Genomic DNA, 16967 nt, shown 5'->3' with positions numbered 1-16967 from the left:
ATGAAATAATATGCAGTCTTCACTTTGTCTACGAGGGGACTTGAGGATTTTTGTCAATATTGTTAAGAGTTCTGAGGGTGGAATGAAGTAAAATTCCTCCCTACCAATCATGCTCCAGACAGATACTCTATGGTAATAAAACATCACAAATTCCATAAGCCTTGTGGTCAAAACTGAACAATCGGGGGTGTAGTATGAATGAACACTGAAGCAGTACTCAGTTCTCCATGAACTGAACTGACAGGAAAGAGACGGAGCTGGAACTGGTGCTGTGGCTGCCACCATATGCATGTTCCCTGCTTTCAGAAGTCTGATGCTTGGGAATTTCTATTGATTGCCAAGGGCCATTTCTGTCCAGTCTGGGGAATTTGGTAGCAAAGCCAGAGTTTTATTCATTCCTGAAAGTGGCAAGCACATTGTTTTTGAGGTTGAGCTGGTCATTCATAGAGATATCTGGAGTAAGGGATGTGAATGTAGAGGTAGTTGGGTGACTCCCACAAAACAATTACGAGCTGACCATCACTGTCATATGTTTGAATGGAATCAAATAAGGGACCTATGAGGATACCTGGAGATCGTTCATAAATCATTTCAAGAAATAAGAATTTTCCTGTCCTACAGTATCTGCAGGATGTTTACATGAAAATTAGACAAAATGAACAGCTTCTAAGGGAATTAACATATCTATATATATATGAATATAACATAACTTATATTCATATACATTTTTAGATTAACTCTGGTGGCATTACAATGCCAAATTAATGCCTTTTTTCATAAACAATGACTCTATTATAATTATTATATATTTCTATACATTTACATATGTATATATTCATACATTGTTTGAAAAGCTTAGCTCCCTCCTGCTTCCACAAGTCTTATGTTGATAGATTTACTAAAAAAGAAATGTGCATTGTTAATTGTTTTATTTTATTTTTTCTAGCATTCCTTTTGCTGATGACATGATTCCTGTTTGAATCTGTTTACAAGATTCTGAAAGCTGAACAGAGAATTTTGGCACTGCACTGGGCAGGAAAAAGGTACATTCATAAAAAACATAATACACACCTTTGATAAATCAATTACTACGTTTGCTTACTTCACAACAATGGAAGTTTATGTGCCTTCTCTTATTTTTAATTTATAAGTAAAATTTATGACAGCTGCATATAAAACTATAGGACATATTTCTTTTAAATATTCAGATGACAACTAGATATGTAATTATGATTTTGAAACATTAACTTATAAAGGTAATGTCCCTAAACTGGCAGATGATAGCAGCAGCATTTTCATTTTCTTAATGAGAGACACGTTTTCTTAAAGTTGCAAAAGCTTTTTATTTCCATTGATAAATGTGTTTTAAAACAGTTGATAATTTGTTGTTGGTGGTGCAAAAGAAATATTTAGAGTCACAATGAGTAGATCACACATTTTACAAAATTTTCCATAGTCTACTAAATATTCTAGGGTATGCTTTCATAAACACATACAGAAGTGCAATTTTGACAAGGCCCATTCCAATTCATTTGTGGGCATCTATCTGTGTAGGCATTTATGAAACTCTTGTTTGTTTTTTTAAAAAAACTAATACTCTTGGAAATAGGAACTGAAGGTTTCACCACAGACCAACAGTTGAAAATCCTTTTCTAATCTGTGGCTGACTGACTGTCTTGGGGTGGCCTCAGAAAAGTTTGGAGATAAGTGATCCTGTTGTTGTGAAGAGGTTCGTAGGATGGAAAAGGCATTCTCTTTCGAGTCCTAAAAAGAATGAGAAAAAAGTGGTCTTCTTGCAAAGTGAACTAAAACTTACTTGTTTACTAATCCATACTTAACATCTTGAGACTAGAACTTCAAGTTACACATTTATTTGTGAAAGCCCTTAGAAACAACAGTGGTTTTTAACTTCTTTAAAAACTAAATTATTACAAATCTAAATAATATTTTTAAATTTATAAATAAAGCTTCATGTAGTCACAGACAAATGAAATCTAATATGCAGGAAGTAGTGGTGAGTAATGGATTTTATGCTAATAGAAGTGGAACAAGTCACAAATGAATACTGCAAATGTAAAACTTCTATAATTTTACTAGTGAAACTACCAGTGTAAGTAAAAGTAAAAGACAAACCACAAACTGGCCTGCTTCTAATAAATATGAAAAACATGCCGAAACCGGTTTGGCTCAGTGGATAGAGCGTCGGCCTGCGGACTGAAGGGTCCCAGGTTCAATTCCGGTCAAGGGCATGTACCTGGGTTGCGGGCATATCCCCAGTAGGAGATGTGCAGGAGGCAGCTGATCGATGTTTCTCTCTCATCGATGTTTCTAACTCTCTATCTCTCTCCCTTCCTCTCTGTAAAATATCAATAAAATATATTTAAAAAAAAAAAAAAGAAAAACATTACTGTTATATTATAAGAAAGACACTAACATAATTTTAAAAATAAGACATAAGAACAAATGATTACTGAGGAATTTAATTTGAATATAAAAAACTAAACAAAAGAAATGCAAGTTACTATTCATCTAGTGAAAAGTTACTATCACTTACTATCTAACTAGTAAAAAGTGGTTTGGAATGACAGTGCTGGAACTAGAATGTGGAGAGATGGGTGCTTTCAATAATGTTGGGAAAAGGTTATATTTGCTCAACTTTCCAGGAAGTAATTTAGCCATCTCTGTGAAGAGCCTTACATGTTTCTAAAGCATTCTATGCAACATTTCTACTCTGTTCCTTTGAAGCGCACTTGATTGCAAGTAATCTGAAATAGTTTTAAAACGATAGAACTCGATATCTCATTGATGTGAAGTCTGTGTAGGCAGTTCAGAGTGGTTGGATGGCTCCACAGTCCTCATGGGCCCAGATCCTTCATCTTTTACTCTGAACATGTGGCTTTACCTAATGTCTTGGAGTACCTAGTATTGGCATACCTGCCTTCATATTCATACTCCATTTACAGCGAGGGAATACTTCTAGGAGAAGGTCATGCTTTCTCCCTTTAAGGATGTCTTCTGAAAGATTCCACATTCTTTCCACTTACATTCCCTTGGCTAGAACAGAATCACATGGCCGTGCCACACTGCAAGGGAGGCTGGAAAATGTAGTTTTTGTCTTGCAATATAATTGTGGAGTGGTTATTAAGTGGGATAATAAGAGAACAGATATTAGAGCCTAAGTAACAGTGTCTGGCAATTTCACTTCCAAGAAACTTAACTTAATGAAATAATTAAAGGTGTTAACATTTAGTATGTAAAAATGTTAATTTTCATATATTTATAATGGGAATAATTTGAGGTTAATTAAACTGCCCAACAGTGATTAGATAAATTTGAGCACTTTCATGTTATAGGATATTATACAGTTCTGACTAAGAATTTTGATTAAGTATTTTTAAAAGTATTCTCTTACTTTAGCGATTTTCAACATTTTCATTTGATGGCACACATAAACTAATTACCAAAATTTTGCAGCGCATATCAAAACATACATTTCTTGCAAATCTGACAAAAAAATAGGTATACTTTTGATTCATTTGTACCAGATAGCTATTGTTGTGTTGGCTGCTGTCATTTTTTTTATTTGACAATCTAAACAATGAGGTATTCCATGTCTTAAGAATTCTTATGGCACACCAGCTAAAAAACACTGCTTTAGAATATTAAAGGAGTGAGAAATTAAGTTAAAGCTAAGTGAAAAATCACAATGAGGTAGCAATCTGTGAGAAATTTTTTGAAGACATTAGAGTGAGAGCATTTTACCCCTGAAACTAAGCTGACTTCAATCTTCGTAACTTGTAAGAGAAACATAATGTTGAGGAGCATAGGTGTTGGAGGCGCACTGTTTGGGTTCAGTGCCACTTATGTCTGTCTATTGTTGGGTATATTCCTTAAGCACTGATTCCTCATCTGTATGACCTAAATAATAAAGGAATACACCGTATCATGCAAATAACTTATCATGTAAACACTAATGTCTACAAAAGAGATTTTAAAGCCCCAAAGGGTACTGAAGATAATCAATTTATAAATTATTAAAGTTTCAATTTAATAGGAAGATAGAATAATTTTAAATCTAAATGCCCCTAATAACATAAACTTAAAAATTATTAAGGAAACAGATCTACAATAACAGTGATAGTATCACACTTCTCTCAGCAACAGATGGAATAAATGGATAGAGAAAGTTAGTAAGGATGTAGAGTTGAAAGACAAGATTAAGCAATGACCTGATAGACATATATACAATCTTGCATACATTTACAAAATTCACTTTATTTTGAAGAACACATGGAACAGTTATAAACATTAATGGCACACTGTCATATATTAGTTCTCAGCCATTTCAAAGATTTGGAATCATGATTAAATTAAGCTTCAAATAAATAACAAACATATAGCTAGAAAAAGTTTCAAAATTAAAAAGAAATCACAATAGAAATTATAAATATTTTAAACAAAAGTGAACACTCTAAGTGTATCAATTATACAATGCCTGTAAGATGTATTTACTGGGAAAATTATGCCTTAAATAAATGTATTAGAAAAACAGAGTAAAATTATTAGTCCAAGAAGAAATTTCAAAAAGACCAAAAAAATAAACTTAAAAGTAGCAGAAGGAAGAAATTGAAGTAAGAGCAAACTTAATGAAGTGAAAGAGAGGACAAAGAAAGTGGAACATCGATTGCTGCCAATGATGAATGAGTTTTCCAAAGCTCTGATGAGATTGAGCAAGAGAGCAAATGGCAAGGGGCAAACAACCATTATCAGGGATGACAAAGGCAACATCACAACAGCCAATGTAGTAAAGCAAAGTAAAGAAATAAAGTTAATGGGCTTGAGAACCAACCAACGACTTGTCATTATTGGCAAATGATATGAGTTAGTAAGAGAATTTAGTAAAGTTGATGCATATACTGAAATCAACTATATTTCTATATATCAGTATCAATTTTTATCTAGTATACAGTAATAAGAGATGTGCAGTACCTCTATGGGAAAAATTGTGAAACTATTAAGAAATATTTTCAGGGTTGGATTAATTGATGAGATAAACCATGTTTATATACTGAAAGATTCAATAGTGTAGAGATGTCCCTTACTCCCAAATTGATTTGTAAGTACAATGTAATCACAATCAAAATGCCAGCGGGTTGTTTTGTGTTTGTTTCTTTGTTATTTGTTTGGATAGTTTTTGTTTGTTTGTTTGTTTTTGTGTGTGTGTGTGTGTGTGTGATGTGACAAGTTGATTCTGAAATGCAAAAGGCAAAGAATAGTCAAGACAAAAAAAGAAAGACTGGGTGGGAGTACTTGCCCTGCCAATATTATATAGCTCTCATAATTCAGTAAGTGTGGCATTACTGCAGGGGTAGGTAAGTATACAAATGAGAAAGAACAAAGAGCTCAGAAACCTCATGGACATGTGGATGTTTTATTTATAATAAAGGTGGTACTTAAAAGCAGTAGAGAAATAACAGACTTTTAAATGCACAATACTGGGAAAAGTGATTGTAATGGAAAAAAATGAAATTGGATCTCAACCTCATATTACACACACACACACACACACACACACACACACACACACACAAAATTAGTTAGTCAAAAACTAAGTGTAAGAGGCAAAACAATAAGAAAATCTCCTATAAGAGATTATCTCATATTCTTATACAAGAGAATCTAAGACAATAACTTTATGACCTGGAGTAGGAAAAAAAGCACATATACTACATTATTTTTAGTAGACTATTTTTCAGAGAAGTTGTTGGTTCACAACACCATTAGCAAAAGGTACAAAGATTTCCCAGATACTACCTCTCCCCTTCCCCCAACACACACATCCTCCCCCATTATCACCTCCCCACCCTAGTGATGCATTTTTTAACAATTCATGATGACACATCATATCAGCCAATGTTTATCATTTGTATTAGGGGCTACATTATTGTTTCTTGTTTGTAAGGTACACCATAACAAGAGTAAAAAGACAGGACACAGAGTGGTAGAAAAAAATTTGCAAAACATCATTGACACAGGTGGTATCCAGAATAGATTTTTTAAAACTAAGAATCAATGTCAAACTTCACATAATCCAATAGAAAAATAGGCAAAACAACAAATCCTAATGTCCAATAATATGTCCAACTGCCCGAACATATAAAAAAGAAGTGTGTAGTCTCACAATTAGTCAAGGAAATACAAATTAACTCATAATGAGATCCCACCATGAATGCTTCAGAGGGGGAAAACAAAAATGGCTGGCAGGTTAGAGCATTGACAAGGATGCAGAGCAGCATCAACGCTCACAGAGCACTTGTTGGGATCTAAAAGGGAACAATCACTTTCTGATATAGGACCTAGTAAATGTATACCACTGCTTAAGTATAGCAACAGTAGATAAGCATCTTGTAGAAATATGTGCATTTGCATATCAGGAGACATGGTCAAGAATAGTCACAGCAGAAACATTTGTATTTGCCAAACATTGGAGACAATTCGTTTGCCACCGAGCAGAGAGAAAATGCAGAATAGTCATTCAATAAAATATGAAGTGATGACAATGGTCATATGTTAGTGATCTAATTAATACTAAGTGGGGAAAAATCAAAGACATAAGAATATATACAGGACGATTTCAGGCCAATAATTATATTGTTCAGAAATGCATTGTAGATGGTAAAACTATAAAGAAATGTGAGAAAATACTACTAAATGAGCCATGGATGCTGATCTCTGGAAATGAAAAAAGAAACTGAGCTGAGGGAGGGAGATTTGGATCAGAGCACTTCTCACCCAAGGGAGAGTGTCAGTGATGTCCTGTGTGGTGGTTACATGGGTACATGCTTTCTAACCATTTGTAAAACTGCATATGTTGTATACATGTATTTCATAATTGATAAGTGTTAAAATAAAACAGCAAATAGTTATGAAAAGTTTTATTTCTTTTTTTTAAGTTTTATTTCTTTAGTGGTTCATTATATGAGGGAGATACATAGTTGCAAACAGTATAACTTAAGTTGCTAAATCTTTCAAATTTAGGAAAAATAATTTAAGATAGTTATTAAGAATTTCCCACATTGGAAATGAAGAATAATAGGATATTAAAATATGCATTTATTTTTCCAGTATTCTTTTTCTTTAAAGAAATTTAATATAGGATATCAAGTATTGCCAAAATGTTTTAGAAATATAAAATTATGAATATTTTGTTTTCGTACAAATTGAAATACATCATGTACAAACATCCTCTACATATATCAACAGTATGCACAAAAAGGCTGAGTTGAATATCAGGTTTTATATTGCATTGAACAAAAGTAACACGCAAACTATAAGTACCTTGCATAGGTATTGTAAATCTAAGATTTTGCAGAGGTAAATTGAGAATATTGGTGGTAGTTATTTTTGTTTGCCTATCTCCTTCTGTTTTAACATTCTTTTAAAATGTCACTGCATTTATAGTTATTTGCTTTAACCATTTAGCCAGTTAATAATTTGTCATCCTAAGTGGTTGTTTTTTTATACACACCTTTTGGTCACCTTTCTCTTTTACTTGCAAATAAGCAAGCTCTTTGCTTTAACTGTTCATCAAATCCAATCCCCCTTTTTTTTTTCCTTCAGTCACCCTAATCTAGAAAGTAAAACTCTCTATTGCTTGGAAAAAGAAAAATAATCCCAACATATTGTAAATTGTCAAGTGAGTTCTTTATAATTAAAGATTACTCTGCAATATACAATTTTTAAGGCATTTATCTCGACAGGGTTCACTGGCCTTTGAGAATGAGCCACTTTGTTGACAAATCTGTCATCTAAATTGTGCAACATTAACGAGAACTCTGAGCAGCACACTCTTACATTTTAATGTGGGTGGCAGTTGAAGGGGGTGGGGGAACTCACACCATCAAAACAAAATACTGAATATGATTGAAGTTGATTTAAAAAAGGTCTGCCACCTGTGGATAAAAATGTGCATTACTCCAAACACATAATAATTAACAAGACTTGAAAGGCTATGGCAAAATCCAATGACCCTCTGAAATCAAAACCCTGGTTATCAAGAAGAAAAAAAAAATACACAACAAGCCAACAAAAAGGGGCAGAAAAAAAGAAGGCGCTGATTTACACAGTTATACAGATACAGGGCTTGTGATGCTTTGTACCTGTGTGACTAACTGCCCATGTTCTATACCTTCATCCACAGTTCTTAGCAACATATGGTAGAACTGATTCCTCGAAGTGCGGTCTTTGATTTGAATCCCTGTGTCCTCATTAATAACTCATTATGTGATTCTATATTTCCTGAACAGTATAAAATTCTATACCTCATTTTTTCATAACCCCTTATAAATCATGGCAGATCATCTTTTATTGCTACGGTCAACCTCTTGAACAGACGCCTTTTTAGAAATACTTTCAGCTTAGTTTTCTCAAGCTAATAAAACATTGTAGGCAAAAACACCATGAATAGCACGCTAACAGAATATTTAAATCTAAGAGCATTATACTCTTATAGTTTTTCTTAACTCAAAATTATTTGTTTAAAGGCCTGATGGTGCTTGTCTTCATGCTCTACCTGCAAATATTGATATCCATCTGAATAGTTTAACATAAAGTTAGAAGCTTATTTTTCTGGGTGTTTCGAGTGTATGTACATAGGCACCAGGGGAATTTCATTAGCACAATTTGAATTGCAGAGTTCATTTTGAAATGTAACATAAGTAAGATAATGCAATTAACTAGAGATGCTCCATTGTACTGGTCTTGGAACCAGATATTGCTACTTGAGTAGCCAATGCTAATCCACTTGAAGCAGCTCTAAAACGCAAGCATGGCAGAGAATAATGGTCTATGTAGAATTCCTTTGACTTTCAGCTTCCTGATTGATAAGGAATAATGAGTGAGAATCATTCAAAAGTTACAGGAAAATTAGAATTGTATTATTTTATGCAAGTCAGCTGATCATATGCATCTTAATAATTTAATAACAACTGCTTGAGTATTGTTTTGTTATTCAGCAATTATAATTAGGAGGATTTTTCCTTCCAAATAAAATTATGCATGAACTGCTGACCAGAAGTCTTTAAAATAATGTATATGAGCAAGCAATGGCTTAATTTTGCATCTTTCTTTAGAATACTAAGTAACAAAGAAGCAGTTCTAACAATAATAATTTAATTTGAGAAAAAACCTTGAACACAAAGTGTCTCCATAAAACTTTTTGCATAATTAGGTTATACATATTCTCAATGGAAGAAGTCTTGCCCATGGTCACATTCAGTAAATGAAAATACATTTTGCATAAATTGGTGAAGTTGAACTGCTGAGATTCATTATAAAATGTAATAAATATTTACTAATTTTAAAAGTAATTATGGACTGTGATATTTATTTTCTTATATGATATTTGTATCTATGAATCTGTTAGTAGAGAATTTTTTTTAAAAACTCATATTTTGTAAAAAAAATTTGCTGTATAATACTGTATAATATGGCATGACATACTATACCATAATATAATATAACATAATGTAATGTAATATAAACATGATGTTAGACCTGCAATTAGGGAATTTCATTCCCTCTTAACGTGGGAAAGCTTTTTTATGCAAGTGTAATTTTAGGCATTTTAAATCTGTGTGAATGAATTGGTTTTAGAACAATTTTCTAATATTTAGAAATAAGTTAAATCTCTTATACTATTGCTGATGTAAATTCTAGAAAGGTTAAAGGTATAAATTCTTAATTAAAGAATCCATAAGGGTATTAAGAGATAGTGTTGGTGAATATTTATATAAGTTGGGGGTAGGGTTGAAAGTTATTTTTAAGCATTATATCAGAGGCAAATCGCAAAAGAAAATTCTTGCTAGGTTTGATCACATAAATGAGAAAGCTTCTTTGTGTCTTAAAGGATGGCAGGCAAACAAAGGAGGAACGGAGAAATACATTTGTAATATATTAGGTTTAACTATATAAATTGCCATTTTTGTTAAAACTGTCAGACTATTGGCAATTTAATATGTTCATGTATGTACTGAGATGTAATTTAAACTGCTTACAAATTAACAGAAAAGTAGAGAAATAATTTGAATATTCAATTAATAGGAGGAAACCAAGTGAGGAATAAACATAACATATATATTTTATTTTTGTAAGAATTCAATAAATGCATATAAATTTTGAGATCCTAGTTCATTTAGCAAGTTGACAAAAATTTAGATGCCACAATAACCAAAGAGATTGCATTGAGATGAGGCTTCTCATTGACTATGGCCAGTGCTATCACATGTATTACTGAACCAGAGTACAGTTTATTTTATACAATACACCTTAAAATCTGTTTTAATGTTGATCTTGTGCTTTTTGGAAATTGCCTAATGTTTTACATATAAGGTGTCCACCCAAAAATGTATACACACACTTTGCATAATAAAGGCATTGTTTATTAAAATACATTTTCATTTTCAAAACTGAGCTATCAGCTGTTAAAGTGTGTATACAGCCCTAGCCAGTCTGGCTCAGTGGATAGAGCGTCGGCCTGCATACTCAAGGGTCCCAGGTTTGATTCCTGTCAAAGACATGTATCTTGGTTGCAGGCACATCCCCAGTAGGGAGTGTGCAGGAGGCAGCTGATCGATGTTTCTCTCTCATTGATGTTTCTAGCTCTCTATCCCTCTCCCTTCCTCTCTGTAAAAAATGAATAAAATATATTTTAAAAAATAAAGTGTGTATACAATTTTTGGGACTCCCTATATGTGTTTATAGTAACACAAAATTGAAACAACCTATATACAAAAAAAATGTGCCCTGGGTTAAAAAAAGTTGTGGTTTTTATGAGTATGGAATATTAATTTCATTTAAAAATGCTGTTTTAATGACCAGGGAAACCAGAACTTTGTAAACATTCAAGAAGCACATGTATAGCACACACAGGGCTGTATCATGCATGGGACGAAAGTCCTGGTAGAATATATACAAAATGCTAAAAGACTATATCTACACTGCAGGATTATGGCTGATTAAAATTTCTTTTTTGCCTTTTTATTGCATGTATTACATACCTTTCTTTAATGAACATTTATTACTTTCATTTTAAGGAAGAATTCACATTAAGTATTAAATTTTAAACATCAGTGTAGTAATCCATATATTAAGGAGCTTTCCCCTATATTTTCTTGTAGGAGTTTTTTGGTTTCAGCTCTTATGTTTGTCTTTAATCCACTTTGAGTTAAGTTTTTGTGAGTGGTGTACAAACGGGTCCAATTTAATTCTTCTTCATGTAGTTATCCAATTTTCCCAGCACTGCTTATTGAGGAGACTACCCTTTATGCATTTAATATTGTTGGCTCCTTTGTCAAGTTTTAATTGACTATATAAGTAAGTGTTTATTTATGGACTTTCAATTCTGTTCCATTGATATTTGTGTTCATTTTTATGCCAAATACCTCATTGTTTTGATTATTATAGCTCTGAAGTATTGGTTGAAATCAGGAAGTATGATAACTTCAACTTCGTTCTTTCTCAGGATTGTTTTGGCTATTTGTGGTCTTTTGTGGTTCCATATTAATTTTAGAATTTTTTTTTTCTGTGAGAAATGCCCTTGGAATTTTGATAGGGAATGCCATAGTAATCCATACATAGTTTTCTAATGATAGCATTATCTATGTACATAGAGTGCTATATGAATATAAATTCTTTGTTCTTATTTTTAATTAGAAAAAATCAAGAAAGGCAAAATATTTGGGGGGATTTTTAACATATTTAACTAAAGTTTATATGGCTAGGATAATATGCTGTAACAGTTCCACTAAGTTTATCCAGAATCCCCTGGTTGAGTTGGGTTTGTACTGCTTCCGAGGTGATCGGTCTCAGGTAGTTCTTCCTGTCATGATAACATTTGCCTTCATTTGAAATCCACTGTTCAATGCCTCGGAAATAAGATTTTTAGAATACTTTGAAAATAAATTCTAGATCCTGTATAGTGGGCATTAGATAATCATTCCTTATTTATATACTCACCTTTTGAAAACCATAATTAAATTCTGCGATTCTAGTGTTTCTTAGTCACTTTTTAAAATGATGTAATTATCTCCATTGTTGTAAGCATAACTCATATCCATGCATTCATAGATGTGTCTACTGTTGGATATTTTAAAACTTCTGCTGTATCCCCCCATCTTTTTCTCACTTTTATAAACAAAGACCTCAATTAATAGTGATTATTCTAACAAAATGATCCAGGGGATGAAGAACTTTATTAAAATAAAGTTAAATATACTTCACAGATTATTCAAATGAATTTATCTTTTTAGATTAAAGAAACTCTTTTGCAAAATGAATTTTATATTCTTTTTAAAAAATATATTTTATTGATTTTTTACAGAGAGGAAGGCAGAGGGATAGAGAGTTAGAAACATCGATGAGAGATAAACATCAACCAGCTGCCTCGTGCACACCTCCTACTGGGGGTGTGCCCACAACCAAGGTACATGCCCTTGACCAGAATTGTACCCGGGACCTTTCAGTCCGCAGGCCGACACTCTATCCACTGAGCCAAACCAGTCAGGGCGAGTTTTATATTCTTTTATTGCCAACTAACTTCATGTGGAAACTTAAATAAGTGAATTTAATCTATTTTTAAACTTTATCTGTAGTGATATTAAAAAGCATAGACAAATATTTGAACTTTAGGAATAGGAATAATTTTTTAACAGTAAGTAATGTGTTTGTAAAGGAAATTTGTACATCAAGACTAGAGATTCTAGAAAGGAGTGACACAGACACTTAATAGAACTCAAGATATTGATAGATCCTTAAAGAGCAAATATTGAAGTATCTATCAAATGCCTTTGAAATAGAGAAGAGTGGGGTGAATTGAACAGAAAAGGAAGGTCAACTTAACTTTAGCCTTTGTATTTATTAGCAAACCATTGCATTTATCCTCTCATATCTCCCTTTTGTTTTAAGATTATTATTACTTAAACTAAAAACTGCTAATTTCAGAGTACCCAAATTATATTAAAAATTAGGCCTCAAGATTATCTGTGAGGCAGAAATCATTCAACAATTATTTCTGGTATAAAAACTTTTTGAATAACATCATTTGCCCAGAGCTGTTTTCCAACCTAATAACTCATGGAATTATGACCTAAAGTTTTGGAAGGATTAGGCTGCATAACTACGAGAAAGTACAAGTGTGCATGAATGTAACTAGAAGTGAGATGTGCTTTAAAATGTCTTTCAGGAAGCTCTAGTCTAGTTTGAAGCAGTCATCCAGAGCAAGCAGAAATGCTACCTATGTAAATATTTTTCAGCCAACTTGTCTTAGCTCAACACCTATTAGTACTTGCACAGTGGCATCTAAGACATTCATTAACTAGGGTTTAATCTCTTTTCTTGATTTTAACTATTTGCTTTAGTGCTCCTTGAACAAAATAACTCAAAACCGACAAACAAAAGGTTCAACGCTTTCTGTTTGTCTTCTTTTTAGTAATTTCTTGATGAGACATTTTGGAGACGTGTATGTGTGCTCATCCAGGCCATTGATAGCAACCCCATTTGGGGTGTGCCCACCACCTATCCGCTCCCGTGTTTTGTCACAGTTGTGTCTAGAGTCAGATGAAAAGGAAGGAAGTGGGAGGCATCTCTGCATAGCAGAGTTGCACCATTAACATGCCAATCATGATGCTGGTTGTTGCAGAAGAAACAACAATAAATTAAATGGGATCCTTGGCCTCAAAGTTGTTCAGAAGTCCTGGGGTCTAAGATGGGGTGAGGGTAGCAAAAGTACATCAGCCCCTCTGGTGAAAGCAGAATGCAAAGTTTAATAGACTCTTCTGAGTCCTTTGCATCCAGCTGTTGACTTTGCTAGGCACGCCAGTTGGGTTCAACTTGCCATGAGTTTAATCATATGCATTTTATTTAATGTTTGACCATATAGAACACATGAACTCCACTTCTTTGAGGGATAAAACCCTCAAATTTGTTACCACACAACATCTAGGAGATACCCAATAATGACAAATAATACTAAGGGAACCTGGTTTGAGGGATATGCAATTCTTTTGAGATATTCTGAAACCCATTTCTGAACTAAGCCAGAGATGCATAGAGGTGTGTCCCTGAATGCCTGGTAATGACCCCAAGTAAGACGCTTTTAAGATCTGAGCTTTAGTGTGGTGTTATTGGCCCTAAGGACTGCTGTAAGGAAGAGCCCCATAAAACTCATTATGCCTACCAAGAATTGTGTTGCAGAAGCATTATTGTAACCCATACAATGCACTACATGTGACCACTTGGGAGAATTTCTGCCTTCCCTAGTTATGCTGCCCCTGAGTAGCTGGTCTATTGATGCCTGTCAATTGCCCCTTTTGTCACTCACTACTAAAATGCTTAATGCCAAATTTAGTCTCTGTAGCCAAAGGTATACTATTTGTCTAATATGTTTACCATAATTATACCCTTCTTTTTGCTTTTATTTCTACAAACTCATATACTTTTAATTGATGTTCTCAGTTATATTTCATGTATCAGGGAAGGAAATACTTCATGGGCAGCAGAAGGAAGAGGGGAAGTCTGGGGAGTAGCAGTGGGAATTTAAAAAGGCATAGCTAAGACAATCATATTTGAGTTGGGCCTTGAATGTGTGAATGAGGAGAGAATTGAGACAGCAATGAGCAAAGGTACCAAGACTGAAAAATCGGGTAGTTCAGTTTGGCTCAGCAATATTTAGGCCTGGGTAGGGGGCATAACAGTCTGTAAATTTTAGGTCCTAAAAAGCTTATGCATAATCTTGTCTAATTTGATAGTTACATGGCATTGATATATTTTCACCCATAGGGAAATGTTGATATTTAGCAAGCTTACACAGGAGGGAATTAAATGAGTATGCTCGAATTTGTTCTACAGTCTTGTTCTAGAGCATATGCTGTTAATAGAGTTTACACTATATCACAACCCAAAATGGAGGAAAATAAGTACCTAAATTTTATTTTTCCTCAAAGACTAAAACTATGGATTCCTTATAAAAATATGGTTAATGAGACAGTGGAAATAAAAGCAAAAGGAGGAGTATAATTATGGTAAATGTATTCCATAAGTATTATACCTTTTGCTACCGAGACTAAATTTGGCACTAAGCATTTCAGTAGTAAATGACAAAAGGGGCAATTGCTAGATTGACTGTTATCAGTTAGAACTCCTGAATTTTAGAATGAGAAGGGAGCTAACAGGCATGTGTTTCAACTTCCCATTTGTTGCAGAAAACCTCTTTACAACATTATGATCGAGAATGTCCCCTTCTTTGTTATCAGTGGGGAGCTCCCCATGCCCCCACCTGTTGCTGATGAAAGTGCGCTTATTGCAATGTCATGAGAAAAGGAATTTTCTCAGACTTGCGTGGAGAACGAGTGGTATTTATTTATGTGGAGTTAACCCCCTGAGTTTCCAAGGTCCCATCTCTCTCCATCCCGCCAAGGAAAAAGTTTCATTTGTCTTCAGCAGGGCAAGGATTAAAGCCAGTGTCCAGAATTTCCACCTCATATTGCCACCGTCCAGTCCAGCATCAGGCTGGCTTAGCCTGTGTTCCCAACTGCAGCTCATTACATGGAGGATCCACACGGCCATGGACCTTGTGGCTTCTCATCTGTGATTATGTATTCCCAAATTTTCATAGGCTTGCGGTGCCCCACCCCCTCTAGCCAATGATCTTTGTTTCCAGGTTTGATTGACAGGCTACTTTGACTTCACTGCACATGCGCCCATCTTCCCCATTGTTGGGCCCCTTCCCCCAGTGATCCCTGGGGCGTGCAAAGCTGTAGCTTCCTGGTGAAGCCATCCAGACGCCCATGCTCACAACATCCAGCCTTCCCTTTGCTCCTTCCTTTCTCCTACCAATATAAATAGCTAGCTAACTACAAGGGCACTGTTATCATACATACTTATTAAAATAAAAATTCACTTTTTCCCAAGGAAGTTCATTCCACTTTGGAACAGCTCTGTTAGAAAAATATACCACCCTAAGTCACCTCTCTTCCTCTTTACTATAAATTTTATACCAACTAGCCATACATTAAAGTGTATTGATTACCAATATGTACATTGTAATGTTAATAACAGCTAACATTTATTGAATACTTGTTACATTCTGGCACTTTGTCTAAATGGTTTGCATGGATTAACTCTTACCATCATTCACGATGCACTGATATTGAAGTAGAGGGAGGTCAAGTAATTTGCTTATGGTCAGAGAAGTAAAAACTAGGTTTCTATCCCCACTGAATTCAATACCAAACTCCAGCTGTCTCCTGATTCACCTTTCATCCATCATGCTCTTTGTCCTCAATCAACCCATCTCTTGCTATTGAATCAATGAAAAAACCTCTTGACCATACTTTTGGGGAGTTTTCCCCCTTTTAGCTGAGACACATTTTATGCTGTTACTTTGTACCCACTCCTCTCACACCATCCCCACTTACCCTGCCCCTGACCAAATTCAACTTAATATTTGTGTCAGGTCTTTATAACTTATCTTTTCCATAAGTGTTTATTATTTCAACTTCTTTATCTTTGCACTTGTAATTTTATTTTGATTTTTTAAATATATATTTTATTGATTTTTTACAGAGAGGAATGGAGAGAGATAGAGAGTTAGAAACATCGATGAGGGAGAAACATCGATCAGCTGCCTCCTGCACATCTCCCACTGGGGATGCGCCCGCAACCCAGGTACATGCCCTTGACCGGAATCGAACCTGGGACCCTTCAGTCCGCAGGCCGACGCTCTATCCACTGAGCCAAACCGGTTTCGGCTTTATTTTGATTTTTTAATCACCACTTTTAATCTCCAATTCATCTTTCAAAGTCAAGCTCAATACCAATTTCTTCAAGATGATTTCTCTGTAAAGAACAAACAAAATACAAGTTCCCTCCCTTGCTAATAAATTATTTTATGGAATTATTAAATCTAAGAC

The 16967-nt window shown here is 34.3% G+C and overlaps 1 protein-coding gene across 1 annotated transcript in view; it reads left to right on the top strand.

Moving 5' to 3' along the window:
* SOX5 (SRY-box transcription factor 5) overlaps window positions 1-16967 on the top strand; it is a 980574-nt gene that overhangs the window by 254596 nt on the left and 709011 nt on the right. Inside the window, exon 4 of the mRNA XM_059682385.1 lies at window positions 947-1043. The gene's annotated coding sequence lies outside the window, so the exon portion shown is untranslated. The remainder of the gene's footprint in view (window positions 1-946; window positions 1044-16967) is intronic.

Source organism: Myotis daubentonii, chromosome 2, assembly GCF_963259705.1.
Source record: "Myotis daubentonii chromosome 2, mMyoDau2.1, whole genome shotgun sequence".
Lineage (NCBI taxonomy): Eukaryota > Metazoa > Chordata > Mammalia > Chiroptera > Vespertilionidae > Myotis > Myotis daubentonii.
This window is presented reverse-complemented; position numbering and strand designations above follow the sequence as displayed.